Source organism: Acomys minous, assembly GCF_964271855.1.
Source record: "Acomys minous genome assembly, chromosome: 9".
Lineage (NCBI taxonomy): Eukaryota > Metazoa > Chordata > Mammalia > Rodentia > Muridae > Acomys > Acomys minous.
Genome location: NC_140490.1, coordinates 51,002,584 through 51,008,583, shown reverse-complemented (window position 1 = coordinate 51,008,583; position 6,000 = coordinate 51,002,584). Strand labels below are relative to the sequence as shown.

The 6,000-nt window shown below is 48.1% G+C and overlaps 1 protein-coding gene across 5 annotated transcripts in view; it reads left to right on the top strand.

Annotated features, from left to right (window-relative positions):
- Positions 1-1,286: 1,286 nt before the first annotated feature.
- SIRT5 (sirtuin 5) overlaps positions 1,287-6,000 on the top strand; it is a 30,785-nt gene continuing 26,071 nt past the window's right edge. Inside the window, exon 1 of one of the 5 annotated variants that reach the window (XM_084796092.1) lies at positions 1,287-1,425. The gene's annotated coding sequence lies outside the window, so the exon portion shown is untranslated. The other 4 variants (XM_084796095.1, XM_084796094.1, XM_084796093.1 and 1 more) reach the window with 4 other exon arrangements.

Genomic DNA, 6,000 nt, shown 5'->3' with positions numbered 1-6,000 from the left:
ATTTAGAGTCCTTCTTTCGAGTCTAGCTTGTGACAAGTCGGCATTCTAACACATCCTACTTTAATATATATTCATTCTCTAAGTATCTCTAGAGAGCCCGGACCAATAGAAGTTGTTTCCATTTGCCGAGGGGGCAGGAACAGCTGTTACCAAGTATCAGTGGCATCATTTTTCTAATTAATTACATCTGCCCTTCAATGCTGGTTTCTGTTGTTCCCCAGGGTCAGAGCCAGCCTGCTCCCAAATATCAGCTGAGGGAAACAAACAAGGTCATTTTATCACTTAAACAATTTTGGTTTTGTTAGCCAAATATCCACACTTGCATTGGTACAACATCCTAGATTTCGTGAGTGTGTGTGTGTGTGTGTTTTCAAGACAAGGTTTCTCTGTGTAGCCTTGACTATCCTGGACTCGTTTTGTAGACAAGGCTGGCCTCGAACTCACAGTGGTCCGCCAGCCTTTGTCTCCCAAGTGCTGGGATTAAAGGCGTGAGCCACCACCTGGCGTTATTTTTCCAAGGGAGAGAGGGCAAGGAGCATCCTCGAGCCCGGAGCCACTCCTCTGCTCAGCACCTGGCTTGGACAGAGTCCCCTGAGCACCTCTGAGTGCTGGGTAACAAGTTACAAATCCAGCTCTTTTGGCCAGGCGTGGGGGGGGGGGTGCGGGGGGCGAGGAGCGGGGGTGTTTCCAGACAGGGTTTCTCTGTGTAGCCCTGGCTGTCCTGGAACTCACTCTGTAGACCAAGCTGTCCTCAATCTCAGAGATCTGCCTGTTTCTTCCTCGTGGGTGCTGGGATTAAAGGTGTGCTCTGTTACAGCCTGGCTACGAACCCTGCTCTTTTAAAGCTTATACTCTAGAGGCCCTAGACGAATTCCTCAGAACCAAGCACTGCAGAGTTTAATAAGCTAAACGCTTTCACTTTCAAGCACCTTTTCACTTTCAGCGCTTTCACTTTCAAGCACCTGTGTTGTCGATGGGTCGGCTCAGAAACCGTAAGTGTACAGTGCCTGGAATAGCTGCTCCCCTAAACCTCGGAACTACCATTGATTCTTGCTCAGCTGAGTAGAGCCTGGACCTGGAAAGTCACACCAAAGTCACTGCACTTTCCTGTCCCGTGACACCTTTTTGACCACTGATTCCAAAATGCTGGGGGCACATCTCAAGGAGGCAGCAGAACTGGCGGTAGTTCATGACCATCTATCTGGGCAGTGAACTGAACCTTGGAAGGTCACAAAGACGCATACAAGTCGCCGCGCCTTCCGCTGACCTGTGGTCCCACCAGTGCCGCAAAGCAAAGCGGAGCCCGGGCCTTGGCTGCTCTCCGGTCTCCGGCAGGGGCCGCTGCAGCCGGGGCGGGACTTGAGGAGGCCGAGCTTTCCGCTCCGAGGCCTCACCAGCTAGCAAGGTCTGGACTGCCTTCTGCAGGTGCGTCTCAGGCTCTGGAAGGGGTCCCGGCTTTGTTCTGGTTCCACGCGCCCATCCTGCGCATGCGCGGCCGGGTGCCGGTGAGGACGCCCGGGACACGGTGGGTGGCGGGATGGGCGACGGGTGGGAAAGAAACCCTGGGGGAGCGGCTGGGCCCAGGAAGGCGGTGGCCGGGAGGAAGAGCACTTTGGATAAGGTGAAGGGGGGCGGGCAGGGCTGTAGTGGTGGCGGTGGGAGTGCAGAAAGGATCGGAGCAGGACACAGTCTGAAGGTAGAGCCCACAGGATTTGTTGACGGTGGCAACGGAGAGATGGGGGAAAGGTCAAGGCCAAGCCACCATCCAGGAGAATGGTGCCCCAAAGTTTTGCGAGTGGCGTGAGGGTTGGGGCGTGGAGGGCGGGGGAGTCTCACGTTATAAACTGGGAAGATGGGAGATCTGGAGCGTCAGGTGCAGAGAGCTGGGAAGAAAACATTCAGAGGGTGGGGGCTGGAAGCGGGGCACGCACGTGTTCCGAGAGGTCAGCTAGGTCCTAGGCCGGTCCCTTCGGTAGGTTTAGCTGGCAGGTAGGCTTGACAGGAGCATGTGTAAGTGGAGCAGGTCAGCGTCAAGGCCTTGGGACTGCTGTACTCATCTCATTTATGGAGCTTTTGGTGTCCAAAGAGTCTTTGCGGAAGGCCTGTGAACGTTTGTACAGTACTGTTGCCATGCGTTCTATCCCATGGCTTAAAACCCTTGCATGTCAGTTGATAATTGTGTATATATGCATGCATTATATATATATATATATATATATATATATATATATAGAGAGAGAGAGAGAGAGAGAGAGAGAGAGAGAGAGAAAGCCAAACTAATTAACATAGCTAATTATCATCTTGCTGTTTTTTAGAAGTAAACTTCTAAAAAGGGCCGGGCCCTTTCCAACATCAATCATTAATCAAGAAAATGCCTCCCAGACTTGCCTAGGGCCAATCTGATGGAGACATCTTCTCAATTTAGAGTCCCTCTTTCCAGGCCATGCAATAGACCAGTAAAACTTATTCTTGTTAGCTGAGAGACTGTGCCCTTGACAAACATCTCCATGCCCCCGTATTGTCCCTCACACCCAGCCTCTGGTGACCACTATTCTGTTCTGTGATTCCATGAGTTTGACTTTTCTATGCTCCTGAGCCTGCCCTGCTGTGCTTATGTAACTTATTTCACTTAGGTTAGAAGGGTCATCTTTTTTTTTTGTCCCAAATATGAAGGATCCTTTCTTTTAATATTGCATTATGCGTGCATAGGTTACATTTTCTTTATTCATTGTTTTTAACAAAATCTCAATGGCTCGATTTTATCAGTAAAGATACTAAAGCCAGTTGCTGGGGTGAAGGCCTGCTAACTCACGGAGGCACAGAAGGCACCCAGTTTACCGCTCTCCTCAGCTGAAGTCCCAAAAGGAAGCTCTCCTCCTCAAATAACCTCAGACTGCAGGCCCCCCTCTACTTCCTGTGCGTCTATCAGCCCTCCCGACCTCTTCTTCATGGGTTTTTTCTCCTATGCTTACTTCCTGCCAACTGGTTGACTTTATTTAATTCTGTTTATAATATTCAAGCAGAAAGCCCTTGGATGAAAGGTGTTGCCAGGGTTGAGCCACACAGCTAGAAACAGATTTTTCCAGTAGACAACACAATCTCAGGGTTGATGGTGATCAAATAATCCTGCAACAGCTCCTCTGTTGATTAACACCTAGATTGCTTCCGTGTGGGTGACACCAAAACTAACATTCAAGTACTGATGCCTGTCCCACACACTGACCTTCAGGCTCTGTACAGCAAACGTGGAAGGGATTGCTCGAGTACTTGACTTGGTAATTCTGGTTTGACTCTTTTTTGTTTTGTTTTTTTCTTTGTTTTGTTTTGTTTTGTTTTGAGACAGGGTTTCTCTGTGTAGCTGTGGCTGTCCTGGACTCACTTTGTAGACCAGGCTGGCCTCCAACTCACCAAGATCTGCCTGCCTCTGCCTCCCAAGTGTTGGGATTAAAGATGTGCACCACCACGCCCAGCTTCTGGTTGGACTCTTTTGAGGAATTTCCATAGTGTTTTTCCAAAATGGCTACACGGACATTCCCATGTATCACAGTTCCTTTCGTACACATCCTAGCTCACATTAACTTTTGTCTCTCTGATAGTAGCCACTCTAGCAGATTTGAGGTGAGATAGCTCATTGTGCTTTAATCTCATTGCTCCAAAATCTTTTGAGACTATTCAGACCTTGAGTTCCAATCCAGCCTGAACTGCACAGTGAGTCCTAAGCCAGTTTGGGGTACAGTATGAGGCCCTATGTCAATCTCCTTCTACGTACCCCCAACTCAGATATTCAGCCTGGGTCATTATTTTTCTGTTCTGAGAGTAACTTTTATCCTCCTGGCTCAATTGTTGTCTGGGAGGATGACTGCCTCTTTGTGCTATCCGAGGACTAGTCCTGGAAACTTCCAGCCTCCATGCAATCTTATCTAGGCCTAGAATGTTTGAGCCTCTGAGTTTTATTGCTTAATAAGCTCACCACTTCCTATTCTTACTAAGCTCTGGGCTGCCTGGTTCAACTCAGCTGTTCTGGCTCAAACCTTTCTGCCAGCTGACTAATTTAATCTGGCTTCTCTCTTGGCCTGGAATCGCTCTGCTTGGCCTCAAACTAACTCAGCAATCTGCTCTAATCTTCTGTCTTCTTCTCATTTTCTGGTTTGTTCCATCTTCACCTGAGTTCTCTCTCATCTTTCTTATTACAGAGAGAGGGTAAAAGCTCCCCCTCTCTGAAAAACTGCCCCCCCTTACCCCCTCTTTCTTGGTTTTTCAAGGCAGGGTTTCTCTGTGTAGCCTTGGCTATCCTGGACTGCCTTTGTAGACCAGGCTGGCCTCGAACTCACAACGATCCGCCTGCCTCTGCCTCCCAAGTGCTGGGATTAAAGGTGTGCGCTACCACTCCCGTTTGAGCAGCCATGTTCTGAGTTAACATTCTTCTACTGTTATTCTCCTCCTCTTCCTCCTCTTCCTCCTCTTCCTCCTCCTCCTCTTCTTCTTCCTCCCCTTCCTCTTCCTCCTCCTCCTCCCCTTCCCCCCTAAGCTTCTAGTGCAGTGTCTCTGACCACAGTAGAGATAGGTTACATGCATCTTATTTTTAGGGGGTTTACTGAAGTACATCGCATACACTGTCAAAATCAGTTTGTTTTTTTTTAAATTTTATAGTTCACAAGTTGTCAAAAAAGCACAACAATAGTAAAGATGCAGAACTTTCCATTGTTCCCATGGGCCCTGTGTGTTCACCCCACCCCCACCCCCCAAAAACACTGATGGGAATTCTGTACTTATATTTTCCCTTTTCAGACTATCATGTAAATGGTCTCAGAGTGTAGTAAGTAGCTAGTGTTCCTATCATTGTGTGTGGTTTCTTAAAAATTAATTTATTTTTCTTTATATATATGAGCATCTGCTTGCATGTATATGTGCCATGTGCATGCCTGGTGCCCACAGGGCCAGAAGGGGGTCTCCTACAACTAGAGGTACAGATGGTTGTGAGCCACAATGTGAGTGCTGGGAATCAAACTTAGGTCCTTGGCAACAACAGCATATGCTGAGCCATCTCTCCAGCCCTAGCTTTGTGTTTCTATTTGTTTTATTTTATGTTTTTGTAAATAGTTTGCGGCTTCCAGACACAATGCAAACATAGTAGACTTCCTGTGTATTATGTACTCACTTCCCCCAATGTTACATCTTACTTAACTGGAGCGCTGGGATTTAAATCAGGACATTGATATGTGCCCCACCAACCAGCAACTACACTACGAACTAACTCACAGACGTTCACATTGTGCAAGACGTCTCACTAAGGTTCCACTTTCAAGCATGTAACCCACGGGAGACAATTTCCCAGGCTCCAGTCTTCGTAACCTAATTGCGTGGTGAGTAGTGCTGCTGGTTAGGCTGTGCAGTGCCCTTCAACTGGGTCTGTGTGCTATTTCTAGTCATTACATGATGTATCTTGGGAGAAAAACCACACAGAAGCAAAACTTTGCCCTCCCATTGCGTCATCTGTGGGCGGTGCATGAACTCACCGTGTCTTGTTACTGGTGGGGCTAACCCAGACTGATTGGCTGAGGAGGTAGTAGCCACATTTTCCACAGGGAAGCTGCTACTGCACGGGACTTGAAGGAGTCATTCATGGGGTTGGATGTGTGAGCAGTTTGTTCCCCTTCCTGTTGAACGGTCTTCCTTGTGTGAAGAAGCATAATCTGTCACTTATTTATAAGTAGATGGGCATTTGGTTTGCTTCTGTTTGGAGCCAAGGATTGTCTGATAGGCCTTGGTGTTCTGTTAAATATAAACCATGCCACCAAACGCCAACACTGGGCAAGGCCTCATGTGACCACAATGAACCTGGACAAAACCAGACCGCTCAGTAATCCTGTCTAACCCACGAATGCAAAAGCCTGTTGCATTCCAACAACCATGGGGCTGGCCTCTCTTACTCCTTTTCAATAATGTCCCCTACAATGTCCAAAGTGGCCTGTTTCCTCATAGCAGCCATTCTAGATCATA